The following is a 17,671-nucleotide window of genomic DNA, read 5'->3' on the forward strand; positions in this document are numbered from 1 at the left end:
TTGTGCCCCGGCCCGGGGTGTCCTTCCCTCCCTCCCGCGTGGCCTGGAGGCACTGCCACTGTCCGAGACTCACGTCAAGGCTCGGCGCAAATACCCCTCGTTCAGGAAGCCTTCCTAGGTTTCCCCCGGTTAGAGGAAGCACTTCCTGAGTTCCTAATGGCTGCCCCGCATGGTGTTGGGAACCTGAGCCTTTCTGACACCGTGGCATGTTGCTAGGGTATTTTTGTGCGTAGCTCCTTTGAAAAGGGATTAGGTGCTCAGGGCTAGCTGCTACATATCCTCTTCATTCGACTTAGAAAATGAGAGGGTCAGACTTGACATGGTGTTTGGACGCCATGTAAAATCGAAAGAAGTCGACTTGGACTTTGCTTATGAAACAGTGCTTGTGGTCAAATGAAACGTCTGAAGGAAGGTGGATGAGTCGTAATCTTCAGGAACATGACGATTTGCCCCTCAGTTTTGCGTTTTATGTTCTCAGATTCATAGCTACCCTATACCCTAAGCCCTCAAGCAATGACTTCACATTTATTTGGTGTCTGCTTAAGGATAATCAGTCACTTTCTTAGCAGGTAACTTCCTTAAAACCCTATTAAGATAGGTTAAGTCACAATTAGGATTTTGTCTAAGGCTCCTAGTAGCGGCACATTGCATAATAAGCTTAATGTTCATTTAGGAAAGCAAATCTGGGATGCTGAAACACTGGATGAAACGTAGTGCTTAGGTTTACATTTTGATTTTTGGACAGCTAAAAGTATCCCTAGGCTAAATTCATTAAGTACACATGATATTAGGATACTTGGCAACAGTATTTAAAAATAGTTGAAAAAGTGTTTGGGTAAGAATTATTTCTGTCGTTTGAATTGCCGAATCTCTGGGTCTGAAACATCAACCTATCAAGAGTTTTAGACTTGGAGAAAATGGAGCTGGAGCCTATACTGCCTCAAGTCTCAGGGACAGCATTTGAAACCCCGTTAAATAATTCATCATGAGGATTAAACTTTCCTGTTACTACCATTAGTTTTGCTTGATACCAAGCACTGTGTAAGGGACTTAGCTCATCTTATCATGAGTCAAATTAACGTCATTGGGGTAAAAGTGCATTGAGTGTAAGGAGAGTACCTCTAAGACGTAGTTGACCTATGTCCCGTCCCTCAGCGCCACTTGGCTTAATCCAGTCCCTGTCACAGTGTCCTCTGCAGTGGGCAAAGCTAACTTCTCAGTGGCCTGGTGGGAGAATTTCTTCTTGAGTAATTAAGTATTTTTCCAGGTTTTGTTGTTTTGGCCTTCCAGTTGTCTAACTTCAGCCTCATGGCCTCACTTCTTCATTTCAATTCAAAAAAATATTTGCTGGAAATTGCTGTGTAAGGTTAAGGGTTCTGCAGATACAGAGGTTAAGAGGATATAGACTTTTTGGCTGGGATATAGACAGTGGCTCACGCTTGTAATCCCAGCACTTTGGGAGGTCAAGGTGGGTGGACACTTGAGGTCAGGAGTTCGAGACCAGCCTGATGAACATGGTGAAACCCCGTCTCTACTAAGAATACAAAAATTAGCTGGGCATGGTGGCGCATGCCTGTAATCCCAGCTACTGAAGAGGCTGAGGCACGAGAACCTCTTGAACCCAGGAGGCGGAGGTTGCAGTGAGCCGAGATTGTACCACTGCACTCCAGCCTGGACGACAGAGTGAGACTGCGTCTCAAAAAAACAACAAAAAAGGGTATAGATTTTTCTTTTCCTCAAGCAGCTTGTGGTCTAGTGTGAGAAACTCATTTGTAGAAGAGTAATTACGTTACAGTGTCATAAGTTCAATGATAGAAACATATATAAGGTGTGGACATAAGAAACAGGCTGTGATTACCTGTTGGAAAGTCTTCCTGTAGAATGTGGTCCTTGGACTGGTAAAAGACGAGTAAGAGTTTTTCCAGGTGGCGTTGAGTGTACAGGAAGACTAGGAAGGAGGAGGCTGGCATTTATAGTTGGTGGCATACGTGGGCAACAGGTTGAGAATTTGGTATACTCTTGCCATTGCAAATGGTAGAGGGCTTGGCTCAGACTGTGTACTGAAGGACTTGATGCCCTTCAGTGAGCTTTATCTGAGATATTCTGACCTGAACAGAATTTGAGATGATTGCGCTGGGTCCACTGGGATCACTTACGATCCTTCATGGGTCTTATGGATTCTCCATTAGTGCGTGCCAACTGAAACTTACAGAAAGGGCCTAAGCAGAGAACATGCTTTTTAGAGTACAAAGTGGTAGTTTTATTTGGTATGGCCCGTTCATTGTGCATCCATCCCATAGGCAAATGGTGATACGAAGCTTTTCCCTCTTCTGGTAAGCAGTAACCAAGTTCTGGAAGAAGCATACCATACAGCTTTCCCCGTTGCCAAGTTATGATGACACAAAGTCCAAAATGCATGTAAAGGTTTTTCACCAAGTAGAAAACCAGAGAACCCCAACCAGTGTAATGTGTCAGAATGCTTTTCCCCTTAAACTGTAAAAGCACCACAGCGTTCAACATTTGGAAACCAAGAAAATAATGAAAAGAACCTTTTTTTATGTGTATATGTTAAAAATCAGTTCCATGTTATTTTTTGGTATTTCTAAAGTCAGAGACATTTTAGAAGTGAAATCCCTAGTAGGCTATTGTTTTACCAAGCACACTGAAGTTCCTCGAATACCGTTGAAGATGAGCCAGACACTTGTTCTAACACGTGTCTGGACATCATGTGGTTGTGTTAATCATCTTGTTGATACTTGCTGTTAATTTGGTAACAATGAATTGACTACATACTCTCCCTTACTACTTTTTATTAGCATTCATATTAATCTTATTTCAAATCAAGGTTACGTCTTCATGTAATTTATAGAGTCAGATAATCCTAGAAAGGCTTGTAAGGAAGAAGTGCCAACGTCCTTCCCCTAATCGTGTTTCCTCCCCTGCAGAGTATCTACATTAGCCTTAGTAGATTTCCTTGATCTTTGCCTCCAACTCTGAAGAGTGTATTTGCTTGACATCTATATTTGTGTCCCCCCACCCCTGTTTCATGTGATGTCTCTTCGCTTGACACTAAGAATAGGTAGGAAGTTCCTAGCTTTCTTTCACCCTCTGCCTTCTCAGTGCAAACAGATCCATGGCTGCCCAAAGTGATATATGCTTGATTTGGTTAGTTCAGTATTGATTGTTTATATTATGACTACATATTGCCATTTACAGCTGGACGAAGTGGTATAATAGGATTGTTTTCCCTTTTCTGGATAACTGTGTTTTCCTGGGTTATTACAAGTGTTATTTGTTTTTGTTTGCTTGCTGCTCTCAGTTTTCTGTATTTTATCACTACAATTCAACCCCAAATTCTGAACCAGTTGTCTAAATCTTTCAAGAAATTGTCTGATTTCTTTTGATGAAAATTGGTATTCCTATCATTTTATCTTGAGTAAATCTCTTCCAGCGCCTCCAATCTGCTGCAGGCTTGTCTGTGCCTGGAATCTTCTTGTAAAACTCATCACTCCCTCTTGTGTTGGAGCCTTACTTTTCTGGAACCTATGTTATTCTCTTTATGTTACTCTCTCACTTGCCTTCACTAGTTGCCTGAGAGGTGCATGGCAGATGAAGTTTTGAGAATGTGTATGTACGAAAGTGCTTCATTCTGCTCTTATCCTGAGTAGGAGTTTGGACATCATTTTGCTCCGCTGTCTTTAAGCTTCCAGTGTTATTGAAGTCTTAAGCTGTTCTGATTCTTTTTTCTTTCTATTGATACATAACATTTTTAGAGCCTTTGTGTGACACTACGTTTTCCTCCATGAAACCTGAAGGCTTTTCTTTCTTTTTTTTCCTTCTTTCTTTCTGTTTCTTTTGTTTTTTTGAGACACAGCGTCTTGCTCTGTTGCCCAGGCTGGAGTGCAGTGGCACTGTCATAGCTCACTGCGACTGCGATCTCTGGGGCTTGAGTGATGCTCCTGCCTCAGCCTCCCAAGTACCTGGGACTACAGGCATGCACCACCACACCTGGATAATTTAAAAAACTTTTTGTAGACATGAGCTCTCCATGTTGCCCAGGCTGGTCTTGAACTCCTGGCCTCGAGTGATTCTCCTGCCTCAGACTCCCAAAGTGCTGGGAGTGAAGGCTTTGCATCTGGTCTCAGAGTCCTTTCTTTCTGCGAAATTCAGAACTCCCAGAACAATGATGTCCCGTGGAGACTGTTTTCATCCAACGTCTTGCTTACTCTTTGGTCCTGTTTCTTTGCAACTCTTGTTCTTCAATGCTGGGCATTTTTGTTGATTTATTGCTTTAATTTCTTCCTATTTGCTCTCTCTTTCTAGACTTCTACTCTTGGACCTTCTGGATTGGCACTCATAATTTTCTTAAGTTTTTTCTTTTTTTTCCCCCATCTAAGATTTTTGTTTTTGTTTTTATCTTATAAATCGTAAATTGACAATTTATACTTGTACGTATTTATGGGGTACAAAGCGATGTTATGATTTATGAATACTGTAAATAATAAAATCAAGTTAACATAATTCATCACTTCAAATACTTTAAGTTTTTTGTTGTGAAAGCCATTTGAAATTTACTCTTTTGAAATCGACATTATTATTTACTACATTCACCATGCTGTACAATATATCTCAAAAAAGAAAACCACATTTCTCCTGTCTAACTGATGTTTTGTACCCTTTGGTTTTTCATTTTCTTTCTGGAAGTTATTCTCAAGTTTATCTTCCAGCCCTTCTACTGAGGTTTTTCTCATTTCTAAGAGCTTTTTCTTGTTTCCTTTATTCCTATTTTATAACCTATTTTTTGTTTCATGAATGTGGTATCTTCTCTTAACTGTTTGAAGATATTAATGAGGTTGTTTTTTTTTGTTTCCTAGTTTCATTTTCCTTAAGCCACTATTGAGGCTGCTTTGGTTTGTTTTGGGGTTTTTGGCTTTTGTCAGAGCCTTTTCTCGGCTATGCAGTGGTGTTCTTGTGCCTGCTCGTGAGTCAGAGGGCCTCTGAGCCTGTGTCTATGGCTTGCTGACTGTGGCTTTCACTGCAGAGGCACCTGGCCGGGCCATTTCCTTACAGCTTCTTTGTGTTTCTTCAGATTCCCCAGAAAAATATCTGGTAGCTGTTTGCCTGGCTACGTGGCCCTGAGGAGAGAGGCCTAGGAGCGCAGCAGTACGCATAGAAGAGCTTACTTCCGTCTTTGCAGAATTGTTTCCCTCCTCTGTAACTGGTGTCTCTAGTCCAAAGATTCTACTTCTCTTTGTAGACAGAAAAACGATACCATTTTGCCGTGATAGGAGAGGGACTGTGCAGGTTGGGTCTGTGTGGCTGTGCAGAGTTGTGGGGTGCATCTTAGGGATCTTCCTTTTAAACCTATCAGCCACCTCTGTTTTTGATTCAGGTCTCCTGGCTTCCAGTCATATTGCTAGTTGGCCTTCCCCATTGCCGATACGGGATTCAGCCCTTGTAGGTCTATTTCCAGTTTCTAGCCTCCAGTATTTTAATGTTCTTATCTCTAGTCCTATTCTTCGTTGTTGTGATTTGTATCTTAAAAAAAAAAATCCTTTACTCTTATTTTAGTGGTGCTTCAGGAGGTAGTGTAAATGTATTGATCTGACAGCTGCCCATGCTAGAGACACTGTTCTAGGAAGTGGGCTGCAATAAGGAAGAAGCGGGTGTGTTCTCCTGTGCTTTCGTGGAGGTCACGTTTTGGTGGGGGTGTCAGGCAGTCAGCACACCAGCAGATATGCAATATGTCCAATGTGGACAAGAAGGAAGGAGGAAAATGGAGTATCGAGGGGAGGGGAGTGGGGAACACAGCGGCAGTTTGGCGTAGTGGGGAGGCCTTGCTGGTTGAGCGACAGTCGATTCAAACTTGCGGTGAGCAAACAAGCTGTGGGCAGCGATCTGGGGAAGAACTTTCTAAGAGGAGCGGACAGGAGGTGAAAAGCACAGGGGCAGGACTGTGTTGAGCACGTTGGAGGAACGTGGAACGCCAGTTACTAGACCAGTGTGGGGCAGGGCTGGAGGGTATAGGAGATGGGCAGGTCAGGGGAGGAGGCGGGGCTCCTCGCGGTTGCATCTTGATGCCTTTGGAGAGCTGGAGCAGAGTGACCCAGTACTGGTGGTGGATCATGGTGAAGTGACCACGGGCCACACCATTCATGACATTTCTCACTCTTCCCATCCCCTGTGGGAGGCAAGTATTGTTGTCATCACAGGTCGAGGCAGACCCTGAGGCAAAGACTAGAGTTAGTGGTTTGGCTCTAGTTTGTGCCTTCAACTACTTCACTGCTTCCCTATCCTGGCCTTGTCAGTTAGCCTCAGTCTACCATCTACCCAGGTCTGCGTACCCCCAAAACAGTATACACTTTGACGCTTTTCTGCAAACACAATTACTTTTTTGGGGAGCCCTTCTCTTAAAGCAGGGTAGGTTAATGTTTGTGAATGAAATGGAATTTGGCAGGCTGAGGTGTCTCAGGTCATCAGCTTATGTTGTCTACTGTGTGACTAATTGAGGCAAAAGATGTCCTTTTTAATAGTATTTTCTCATCACTTTTGCCTGAGTGCCCTTTAGGAATGTTATTTTTGGCATACAACTTGAGTTTCACTTAAATTTGTAATTCTTTCTGTTCATTCCTACTGCTGTGCTGCCCAGAAGTGGATTTTGCTTTGTCTTACGAGCATTGCTGAAACACTGGTAGAAAGGCGGATGGATTGGTTGTGATTAGTTTGATCTTCATAGTAGAGAAATTCAAATGGTCAGTAAGCTCAACAAGGTTTTTGTCTCACTGATGATCAGAGTTGCCATTAAAATCGTATTTCCCCAACGTCAGGCTGGAAAACAAAATAAACGTCATCATTTTAGTTGTCTTCAAAGGAGAAGAGGACAGGTGTTCTGTGATCAGGTGTTGTGAGTGTAACTGAAGTCTTTGAGAGGTGGGCAGTTTTACCTTGGTGATATCTATTAATGCATTCCCTGTAATCACGTAATTCCATTTCCAGTTCAGTTTATCCTATGGAGGTACAGGCCCAAGTGAGCAGAGGATGTTCTTTTCAGTATTGTTTATAATCGAAAAAAAAAAAAAAAATTGGTTCAAGGGTCCTGTCGGGAGGATTTATTAAGGAAGGTATGTTTACTCCACTCAACATGTAGTTGTTAACAAATGAAGTACATTTGTATTTGATACTTGGAAACATGACCATGATGTCTTTTCAAATGAAAAGAAGTGTAGCAAATGGTGAAAGAATGGGTAGGCCGGGCGCGGTGGCTCAAGCCTGTAATCCCAGCACTTTGGGAGGCCGAGACGGGTGGATCACGAGGTCAGGAGATCGAGACCATCCTGGTTAACACGGTGAAACCCTGTCTCTACTAAAAATACAAAAAACTAGCCGGGCGAGGTGGCGGGCGCCTGTAGTCCCAGCTACTCGGGAGGCTGAGGCAGGAGAATGGCATAAACCCGGGAGACAGAGCTTGCAGTGAGCTCAGATCCGGCCACTGTACTCCAACCTGGGTGACAGAGCGAGACTCCGTCTCAAAAAAAAAAAAAAAAAAAAATGGGTATAAGATCCTGTCTTTATTTAAATCATGTATTAAAATTATAATTAAAGTATAATTAAAATTACAGTTTTGAAGATACACTTTAGAATATATTTCTTGGGAAAGCCTCATGGGGGGTTACCAGTTTTTACATTGTTTTGTTGAGTTATATTTTACAATACTTTTAAAGCTAAAAAATCAAATTCCTTGGTGGACTATCCCTACAGCAGGCCCACTGCAGTGTTAATCTATTAATACTGCCTATGTTCATTAAACCATTATTCATGTAGCCCCTACCTGTCCCATTTCAGTCTCTCAGGAGGCTTAGCTTTGTCCCAGAGACCCCTGTGCTGTGGCTGCAGATCTCTCCTGGGGCAAGAAGAGGTAAGAAGCGACTGATGCCAAAGTCAGCAGTCAGCAAGCGGGGTGAGCAGTCTTGATGAATTCCTTCAGATAAGCATTTTTCAGACCTACTCTAGGGCTTGCCTTTTCCCTCTGTAGTCTCAGAAGTTCCTGGGGTGGACCTTGTGAGACCTGCAGCAGTACTTGCCGTCTTAGGTGCAGAAGGCACGACAGTGATTCTTTCTCCCTGCCTCAACAAAAAGTTGAGATGTTTATCCAGGTTAGGATGGCACTGCCCCCCGTCCCCCCGGGAAAAAAAAAAAAAAAAGAAATGAAAGAATAGTGTCTTTGACTGGACGGGAGTCAGGAGACCTCACTTCAATTTTGGGCTTTTCTTTTTTTTTTTTTTTTTTAATAGGTTCAGAGCTATTCCCTGGACCTGTTCTTATCAGCCTTATGACTTGGGGACTTGGGATACTTTTTTTTTTTTTTTTTTTTAAGTTTATTGAAACGGAGTCTCACCCTGTCACCCAGGCTGGAGTGCAGTGGCACAATCTCGGCTCATTGCAACTTCCGCCTCCCAGGTTCAAGCAATTCTCCTGCCTCAGCCTCCTGAGTAGCTGGGACTATAGGCATGCACCACCATGCCTGGCTAATTTTTGTATTTTTAGTAGAGACGGAGTTTTGCCGTGTTGGCCAGGCTGGTCTCGAATTCCTGACCTCAAATGATCTGCCAGCCTCAGCCTCCCAGATTGCTGTGATTATAGGCATGAGCCACTGCTCCCAGCCTGACTTGGAGTACTTTTAGACCTATAGGACTTAAGCTCCTTCCCTTTAAAAATAAGAAAGCTGAGGCCGGGCACGGTGGCTCACGCCTGTAATCCCAGCACTTTGGGAGGCTGAGGCAGGCAGATCACCTGAGGTCGGGAGTTCGAGACCAGCCTGAGCAACATGGAGAAACCCCGTCCCTACTAAAAATACAAAATTAGCTGGGTGTGGTGACTCATGCCTGTAATTCTAGCTATGGGAGGCTGAGGCAGGAGAATTGCTTGAACCTGGGAGGCAGAGGTTGCAGTGAGCCGAGATCACGTCGTTGCACTCTAGCCTGGGCAACAAGAGCAAGACTCTGTCTCAAAAAAAAAAAAAGAAAGAAAGCTAAATCTCTGAGTGGGTTTTTCATTTTTCATTTTCATTTTGTTTTTTTTAAAACAGATGCCTCAGAACCTGGATAAGTCAGTTTATCAGAAATTCAGTTTTCAAGTTTGGAAGGGTAACACTTGGAGCTGACAGTCGCTCATAAAACATCTGATTTTGTGGTCCCTTTTAAAAATCCTTTTGTTATTTAAAAATCCTCACCTATTAAAACTTTTTATTCTTTGCTTCCTATATACCAGTCATCACGCTATTTATTTCTAGCAGTGGTTATCACCGGGGTGATTTTTTTTACCCAGGGCACATCTGGCAGTGTCCAGAGACCTTTGTGGTTGGCGTGACCTACAATTGTCTAGTGGTTGCGGCCAGAGATGCTTACATCCTGTAGTGCACAGGGCAGCCCCTGCAACCGAAGTATTCGACTCAAAATGTCAGCAGCACTGAGGCTGAGGAGCCCTGCTGTAAAGGGTCGGTCCTTGAAAGGGTTCTAGGGTATAGCCATCACAGGCCCCGTGTCTTTGGTTGGAAAGAGTAGAGCCTGACCAGGTCCGGTGGTTCACACCTGTAATCCCAGCACTTTGGGAGGCGAAGGCGGGTGGATCACCTGAGTTCAGGAGTTCGAGACTGGCCTGGCCAACATGGTGAAACCCCATCTCTACTAAAAATGCAAAATTAGCCAGGTGTAGTGGCACATGCCTGTAGTCGCAGCTACTCAGGAGGCTGAGACAGCAAAATAACTTTAACCCAGGAGGTGCAGTGAGCCAAGATTGAGCCACTGCACTCCAGCCTGAGAGAGACAGAGCAAGACTCCGTCTCAGAAATTAAAAAGTAGAGCCTGGTAGAGTGAAGCCACTTGCAGGAGTTAGTTAGGGCTATGTTGCCTTACAGTGCTGGTGTCCTCACAGATGATAATAGTAGTAAAAAACTCCACACCTGTTTACTGTGTGCCAACTCGGGTTAAGCTTTCTCCATATATAACCTCATGGTAATACAAAAGGCATTAATATCAACTCCTTTTTACAGGAGAGGAGACAGGCCCAGAGAAATTAAGATCTGTAATTATTTCTTTTTGTTATCTTGGCCCTTAACTTTTAGAAGTTCACACATTTAAACATTTCATCTTGACAGATTTACCCAGCGTTTGAGTGTGTGTGGGGCTTCTCTAAAGCGCAGGGTCAAAGGGGATATCCTCCGCACACAGCTCTTTCTAGTTCGGGAGTGGGACCAACCAGGCCTTTGCAGCAAGGTAGGTATTCTGTGCTGAAATACACGCTGTAAAGTTGTCCTGTGTTTCTTGGAATTTTGAGTATCTTTCATTGATTCAATCGGCATTTATTTTTCACCAAGTACATAGTCATTAAGTATGTTTTGGAAAAACTGAACAAATTGAAGTCCCAGCCCTAAAGCCATTTATGCATTTGGGGCCTGTCTCTGCAGTAACACGCTGCTTTTTAGCACTGGGACCAAGTCTGTCTGCGGCTGCCTTCGGGGGATTGGCCTCTAGTCTAGACTCTTGCTGGGTTAGTGTTTCCATCATTCTGTCAAGGATCCAGCTCTAAGGCCGACAGCCACCTCCCTGAATTCATGTGATGGATGCACAAGCCTCTTGGACTAACTCCCCTCTTCATTTTACTGCTTCCAAGCCTGGGTTACACGTTAAGCCGGTGATGTGCTATTAATGTATTGATGATGCTTTTACTTGGTTTGGATCCCTGTGGCTTAGCAGACTAACTTGATCGTGGCAGATGCCGTATACATATTTTGAGGGATGAACAGATAGGGTAGTGTTGATTGCTAAAAAGGTAATGATCTGGTTGGGCATGGTGGCTTATACCTGTGATACATACACATGCACTTTGTAATCCCAGCATTCTGGGAAGCCGAGGCAGGAGGATCACTTGAGCCTAGGAGTTTGAGACCAGTCTGGGTAAACAAAGTGAGACCCACATCTCTACAAAATATAGAAAAAAATTAGCTGGGCCTAGTGGCATGCCTCTGTGGTCCCACCTACTCAGGAGGCTGAGGTGGGAGGCTCGTTTGCACCCAGGAAGTTGAGGCTGCAGTGAGCTGTAGTCACACCACTGCACTCCATTCTGGGTGACACAGTGAGACCGTGTCTCAAAAAAAAAAGAAGTAATATTCTGAACTTGTCTTTTCTTGACTTTTTGGTGAATTATAATGGGCTGCCAGAATCTCGATCAGCTTTTTAGGCTCTGAGGGATATGCCTAATGTAGAAATAATCCAGTCTGAAGGCCAGGTCTCAAGGTGTCACTTTTGTATTCTTGGATGACTGTTGAATGTGTGGTCTCGACAAATGACTTTGTGGAGCAGCTTTCTCCAGAAATTTCCATGTGCTTGGATCAACAAACTTGCCACCCAGGTATGCTGAGCAGGTGCCTTCTGTGACCAAGCTCAGTATTGAGGGTCCTCCTGTCCTTGAGGCAGCCAAGTGTTCTTGTGTACAGCGGTCTTGTGTAGCAGGTTAAGTGCTGCCTCTCTGTTCTTGCTTGTTTTCTGCCACCTTTGTTTGCATGATTCCTTTGTCCGATCTTCCAGCGTCCTGTTGTATGGTGTGGGTGGACTGGGCATTGCATAAATGAGTTGGAGCAGTGACGTTCTTGGCCTTGCCCTGTCCTTGAAAGAGGACCCGGCACCATCTGGGGCTCCTGAAGTGGCACCTCGCACCAGCAGGATGCACCTCTTCCTGGCCCTGCTGTCAGCCTCTAAACACAGCGCGGGCTGACTTGCTTACCACGGCTCGTTTGGCTGGCTGGACCGAGTGCTACTTGTTTCTTTCTGGAGTGGGGAAATAACTTCAACCAGGTGCAGTCCGTGTGTATTATTATTTCAGCTGCAGAAGCTGTTCTAAATGCCCTTTTAGGGAACTGTGGCAGTGTGAATTCAGTGGTTGTGCTGCGTGTTAGACCTGTCCAGTCCTAGGCCCAGGCAGCTAGATTAAGTCGTTGGGCATTGGTAGGGTACTGTGAGCAAAGACTTTCTCACCTCGGGCCGGGCAGAGAAGGACACAGTGGCTGAGCTCACCTGCTCCTTGGTCATCCTTCGAACCTCTGAGTGTGGATGATTCCTCAGGGAGAGAAAGCAGCCTTCTCGTGGGTGCCAAGACAGCAGCTACCTGCATAGCAACCGCTCCTGGCCTATTAGGAGATTTACATGTGGAGACTCTGGAGAGAGCTGCACTTCTAAAGAGGTTGCCACAACAGACAGCCTTAGGGGAAATGGGAAAACTAGAGAGAAGGGCTCTTGTCCCAAAAGGACCAGACCCACTGGAACAAATAGAGGTAAGGAAGCAAAGAGAAAACAACAGTACAAGGGTAAAATTGGGAGAAATAGTTTTTGAAAGGGGGTCATTTATTTGGCACTTTTACCAAGTTGTTTTGAAACAGAGTCTCAGTCTGTCACCCAGGCTGGAGTGCAGTGCTGTGATCACAACTCACTGCAGCTTCCAACTCCTGGGCTCAAGTAATCCTCCTGCTTCTGCCAAGTAGCTAGGACTGTAGGGATGCCTGGCTAATTTTTATTTTTTTTGTGGAAATGGAGTTTTGCTATGTTGCCCAGGCTGGTCTTGAACTCCTGGACTCAAGCAGTCCTTCAGCTTCAGCCTCCGCAAGTGCAAAGTGCTGGGATTACAGGTGTGAACCACCTAACTTGGCCTCTAGTTTGTTTGCTTGAGACAGGGTCTTGCTCAGGCACTCTAGCTGGAGTACAGTGACACTATCATAGCTCACTGCAGTCTCGAACTCCTGGGGACGCCTCCTGAGTAGCTGGGAGGCATACTACAGGCACTGTACCTGGCTAATTACATTTTTCTGTTTTTTGTAGAGATGGGAGTTGTTGGGGGGGTGTCTCACTCTGCTATATGGCCCAAGCTGATCTTGAACTTCTGGTCTCAAGCAGTCCTCCCACCTTGGCCTCCCCGAAGTGTTGGGATTACAGGTGTGAGCCACTGTGCCTGGCCCTCGGCCTCTTACCATTTTTGAAATTGAGGTTTTGAAGCAAGTGACTTGCTCAGAAACAGTTCTCCCTCTTAGGGCTTCCTTTTCAATATTAAAAGATGTGTGATTTCTCATTTATTAATTAGAATGGAAAACTTTTTGCCCTGCGTAACTCTTTTTCTTTAAAAATTAAAAAAAAAAAAAAAGGAAAGCATGGCCATTTGGAATCTTTTCTGCCTGTCTGCTATAACCATTCGACAGTTGAGAACCATGTTACTTGGTGTCTTGTAGCCTGTCAGTAGAAGACTCTGAAGTGTGTGTGAATAGAACCTTAAAATTCATTTTTCCTTTGCTTTGTCTTCTTTATGTTGGAGTTTGCTGACTCCCGAGTGTATATTATTAGATGAATACAAGTGTGTGCTCTTCACCCCAGTATTTGCTGGCTGGTGTGAACAAAATGAAATACACTGCATCGTCCGAATGTGTTTTATTCTGTAGCAATGTGCATATTACTCTTAATTTCACTCTTCTTATGTTATATGCTTTCTAATTTTATTAATACCTAGCTCATTTGAGTGTTTCAAATGATATTACTGATTTAATTATAGTTACTTTTTAAACATTTGCTGATAAGTAGATGATTAGGTGGTCTTGTAGCATTGGCTTAAACCAGTATGTGTGCACGAAATCAATTCAGTTTGAAGAATACAATTTTTTTCTTTTGAAACAAGGCTTCTATTTTGATCTAATTGCTCATGCTTGGAGCTGCCTGACCAGCCTCTGAGACCCAAGTTCTGTGTTCCCTTTGTCGTCTGCACAACGAGCTCAGCAGACTGCTGGCTGCCTGTGTACAGGGCTCCCGGGTGTCCCCAGGCTCAGCCCTGCAGTCTCAGAGGAGGACCTGGCCTGTGAAGAACTGAGGTGGTGATGTGAGGGTCTTTTCTCTTCCGTCAAATCTTGCCCCAGTTACCTTGTGTAGTATTTAGATTGTTGTTCTCAGTTGGGCGTATGGTTGTATTGAAGGCTGTTTTAGGATATTTAGAACTTATTTGGCATGCATTAGGATTCTTCTTCTTAGGGTGTTTTAATTCCAGTATGTACTTATGCTTGTCTTCTCTACCTGCCCCGAGTCTTGTAGTGGTGGGAATGTGTGTGTGCGTGCATGTGTGTGTATTTTCCTTAAGCCCTTGCTGATTGATGCAGTCACTTGCCTTTCACCCTACCTAAGTATTCCTAACTCTCGTTGGGCAGGGTTCCTGTTACATGTCGTGGGTTACTCTCATTTGCCTAGTGTCCAAGTTCTGCCTCTTGTTCGTCTTTTAGGGCAGTGTGCGATTGGGGCTCAGCAGTGCTGGTGGCTGGCCCAAATGGAGTACCAGGGGACGCCAGCTTTCTAGGGCGGGGGTGGGGGAGTTCCCCACGTGGACCTTGAAGTTGCTTGGGATGTGCTGCTGTGCATATCTGGGTTGTGCTGTGGCTTTCTTGACACTTTCTGGTGGTTTAAAAATCTACTTTCTTGTGAAAGAACGTGAACCAGGAAAAAAAAAATCTTTTATGAAGTTTGAGAAAATGATTGGGTGACAGACTTTAGTATCATGACAATATCTTTAGTATAATAATATCTTTATGCTTTGGTATATAAAGTTTGGGTGAAGTGTGCATTCATCTTGTAGTTGAACTCGTGATTAAACAGATATAGTCAAAATTTGTTTTTTGTTTGTTTGAGACGGAGTCTTGCTCTGTCCCCCAGACTGGAGTGCAGTGGCGGGATCTCAGCTCACTGCAAGCTCTGCCTCCTGGGTTCACGCCATTCTCCTGCCTCAGCCTCCCTAGTAGCTGGGACCACAGGCACCCGCCATCATGCCTGGCTACTTTTTTGTGTTTTTAGTAGAGACAGGGTTTCACCATGTTAGCCAGGATGGTCTCCATCTCCTGACCTCGTGATCCACCCGCCTCAGCCTTCCACAGTGCTGGGATTACAGGCGTGAGCCACCACGCCCGGCCCAAAATTTGGGTTTTGACTTTGAACTGGAATGGTCAGTGTTATCCCTCTCATATTGACGTTTATTTCCAAATTAGGGTGCTTAGTTTTTCTTTTTTGTTTTTTTTGAGATGGAGCCAGGCTGGAGTGCAGTGGCATGATCTCAGCTCATTGCAATCTCCACCTCCTGGGTTCAAGTGATTCTCCTGCCTCAACCTCCCGAGTAGCTGGTACTACAGATGCATGCCACCATGCCCTGCTAATTTTTGTATTTTTAGTAGAGACAGGGTTTCACCATATTGGTCAGGCTGGTCTTGAACTCCTGATCTTGTGATCTGCCTGCCTCGGCCTCCCAAAGCACTGGGATTACAGGCGTGAGCCACCGCGCCTGGCCTTAGGGTGTTTACTTTTTATTTTATTTTATTTATTTTATTTATTTTATTTTATTTTATTTTTTTGAGGCAGAGTTTCGCTCTGCCACCTAGGCTAGAGTGCAGTGGCGCTATCTCCACTCACTGCAAGCTCCACCTCCAGGTTCACGCCATTCTCCTGCCTCAGCCTCCCAAGTAGCTGGGACTGCAAGCGCCCGCCACCGCACCTGGCTAATTTTTTTGTGTTTTTAGTAGAGACGGGGTTTCACCGTGTTAGCCAGGATGGTCTCGATCTCCTGACCTCGTGATCCGGGATCGCCCGCCTCGGCCTCCTGAAGTGCGGGGATTACAGGCGTGAGCCACCACGCCCGGCCTGGGGTGTTTAGTTTTTCTAATCACAGAAGTAGTACATATCCTCCATTAATTTTTTTAAAAAACGATCTTGAATTTACAAAGGAGGTACAGATACTGTACAGCTCTTTATCCGAACCACCTGAGGGTAAGTTGGGACCATGAGACCTCCTTACCCTGGGATATTTTGGTATGTTTACTTATAGACAAGACACCATCCTCCTGAACCGCAATACCGCCATCAAAGTCAGGAAATTAACATGAATGTGTTGCCACCTTCTGATCAGGCAGCACATTCGCATTCCATTGCAAGGATCTAGTTCAGAATCACAGTTGACTGTCAGATCTCTGTAGTCTCCTTCAAACTGGGAGAACGGAATGGTTCCTGTGCCTGAGCTTGACACTTTTAATGATCATTAGCAGTTATTTTGTGGGGTCCCTTATTGTGGGTTTGTTTGGTGTTTCCTTTTGATTAGATCTAGGTTTTGCGCCTCTGGCTGGAGTAGTACAAGGAGGAGGCTGGGTTCTTCTCTGCATCCTATCAGGTGGTGCAGAATTCAGTTAGTCCTCTTCCTGGTGATGTGCACTTTACTTGCTTGATTCAGGTGCTGCCTTCCAGGCTTCTCCACTGTGAAATCTTTGTAATTGTTAAGTATATCGTAGGGAGATACTTTTGAAATAAAATCAAACTTTCAGTTATCTCAACTATCTCAACTTTAATCAGAGTTCAATTTACTTATATCAGTATTGGCTCATGGTTTCCCTAGTTAATTCGGTTGATTATTATCCTTTTACCATGATTTTATTTGATACTCATCATCTCAGGTTTGACCCATGAGAGTCCCTCAAGCTCCTGTCTCCTTCTTTTTTGTATTTTTTAATTTTTATTGTATTTTATGTATTTATTTATTTATTTGAGACCAAGTCTTGCTTTGTTGCCCAGGCAGGAGTGCAATGGTGCCATCTCGGCTGACTGCAAACTCCACCTCCCGGGTTCAAGCGATTCTTGTGCCTCAGCCTCCTGAGTAGCTGGGATTACAGGCGTGCGCCACCGTGCCCAGCTAATTTTCTGTATTTTTAGCAGAGACAAGGTTTCACCACATGGCCCAGTCTGGTCTCGAACTCCTGAGCTCAGGCAGTCCGCCCGCTTCTGCCTCCCAAAGTGCTAGGATTACAGGCATGAGCCACCACCGTTCCTGGCCTTTTTTGAGACGAGATCTCACTCTGTCCAGTCTGGAGTGCAGTGGTGAACTCTTGGCTCACTGCAACCTCCACCTCCTGGGTTCAAGTGATTCTCCCGCCTCAGCCTCCCAAGTAGCTGGGACTACAGATGTGTGCCACCACGCCTAGCTAATTTTTGTATTTTTAGTAATGATAAGGTTTCACCATGATGGCCAGGCCGATCTTGAACTCCTGACCTCAGGTGATCCACCCGCCTTGGCCTCCCAAAGTCCTGGGATTACTGTCTGCGTCCTTATGATATGTCCTCATTATTCTCTTTCTCTTTCTCTTTTCTTTCTTTCTTTCTTGTACCGCAGGATATTCTGGGTTCTTCATGCACCTTCCCTGCCCCAGACCTGGATTCTGCCTTTGTCTTCAAGAAGGCCTGCTTCCCTTCTATGGCAGTTGGTTCTCAGAGAAACAGGGTCTAGGCACCAGCTAGGTTGTTGGAGTGTTACTATACCCAGGCCCTCTCAGTCGACTGAGTATGTGTATACATACATATACAAAACATACACATAGATACATGCATGTGTATTTTTAGCACACTGTCTCATTTTTTAATATTTCCTTGTATTGAAAAGCATGAGTTTATTCTAGTACCCCCATTTCCAATCTAATACCGCAGGGTTTATTCTAGTTTCTTGCTTTCCAGGTGGATAACTCTGTTTCCCAACAGTGACAGTCTTAGATCCCAGTGTCTCTAATATGTTTACTTCCTTGATTATTCACCCTATGTGGAACGAGACTCCTCTTGTTGACCTTCCT

General features: G+C 44.5%; 1 protein-coding gene across 2 annotated transcripts in view; it reads left to right on the forward strand.

Moving 5' to 3' along the window:
• HDLBP (high density lipoprotein binding protein) overlaps window positions 1–17,671 on the forward strand; it is a 90,832-nt gene that overhangs the window by 844 nt on the left and 72,317 nt on the right. The window lies entirely within an intron of this gene.

This window comes from Mandrillus leucophaeus, unplaced genomic scaffold (genome assembly GCF_000951045.1).
Source record: "Mandrillus leucophaeus isolate KB7577 unplaced genomic scaffold, Mleu.le_1.0 Scaffold510, whole genome shotgun sequence".
Classification (NCBI taxonomy): Eukaryota; Metazoa; Chordata; class Mammalia; order Primates; family Cercopithecidae; genus Mandrillus; species Mandrillus leucophaeus.